This window comes from Alligator sinensis, unplaced genomic scaffold (assembly GCF_000455745.1).
Source record: "Alligator sinensis unplaced genomic scaffold, ASM45574v1 scaffold1548_1, whole genome shotgun sequence".
In the NCBI taxonomy this organism is placed as follows: domain Eukaryota; kingdom Metazoa; phylum Chordata; order Crocodylia; family Alligatoridae; genus Alligator; species Alligator sinensis.
Window position 1 is genome coordinate 69,966 of NW_005843429.1, and position 1,389 is coordinate 71,354.

Sequence of the window (1,389 nt, forward strand, 5' to 3'; positions counted from 1 at the left end):
AGCCCGGCTGTTGGGGAGCTCCTTGCAGTGGCTTTGTCAGCTCCTCTGAGCAAGTTCAGGTGTGGAGCCAGGTAGAGACACAAGCAGTAACTCCTTAGGGTCAGCCCTGGGGTTCCCTGGCAGAGGCTCCCGGGCCCCTCTCCACCACCAGGTGTGAGCAATAGCTCATTAAAATCAGCCTGCTTCACCCACATCTGAGTTTCCCTGACAGGCTGCTCTCTGCCAGCATGGGAAGCCTTTGCTAATGCAGCAAGGAGATTGGGTGAACTAGCTAACTCCTTCTCAGAGCAGGGATGAGTATGTTATGACTAGAGTACCCAGTCAAGTAAAAAAGCCTCTTAGTTTGGGAGGACTCTTTGGGGTTCAAAGAAGCAGAAAGGCAACATGATGGGTCTGGTTTCTCAGAGGACTGAGCAGTACCTCCAGCTCTGGTCATACAGGTTGCTGACTGCCATATTCAGCAAGAAGACAATGTATAATAGTAATAATAGCTGTGTCCCTCAGACAAATAGTAAGTATTTCATGGTTAGGGCAGCTTGTCAGATACAAAGGGATGGGAGTTTCTAAGGGCTTCGAGAAGCTTAGGGCCAGGACTAGGGAGTGTCATGTGTCTGATCTCTCAGAGGAGAGACTGACACCTGGAGTTTTAGCTGCAAGGGTACTAAGTTTTATGCAATTAAGTAATTTCCTCTTGCAGTCTCAGCTCCAGGAAAGCTGAGCACCTATGTGATGTGCTCAGCCTTCACTTAGAGCAAAGCACAGTTCAAGCTGGAGAACATGTGAGCCTTCAAAGGGTTGAATCAAATGACTCAATAATGACAACTATAGATGGACAGCCAGAGTGCCACAGCTAGACCTGGAGTATTACAAAGCAGGCAGCTAGAGAAGTTATAGATACATGCCCTCTGTGTACACCCCCACATATATGCAGAGTCCTTTGGTCACCTAAACAAGCTCATCAAAATTCATGCCAGAAAAGCCCCTGCTCAAGGGGCATAGGCAAAGCACAGATCTTCTTTGCTGTGAGATGAATAATAGCTACACAAGAACAAATTATTACAAGCAAAATTCAGCCTGGGACTGTTTGTACCCCAACAGGAACTGACTTACAGGTCTAGCATCTCTGCCCCTCTGTACATCTGTTTCCTTTCCCAGCATTTTGGCATTTGGAAGCCTGTAATTCATCTCCTCTCCTCCCAGGTTTGTGGTTTCATACTGCACCTCAGCCTCTGCATCCCTGGCTATGCCCATGTCCTCGCTTTTACATTTCGTTCTTGCCTGCTGAAATCACACTAGGAGGTGGCCTCCACCCCGCCCCACAAACACAAAGAACTAAGGTGGTGGTGGGGGGAAGAAACACACAAAACATCCTTCTGATTTCTACTTGAC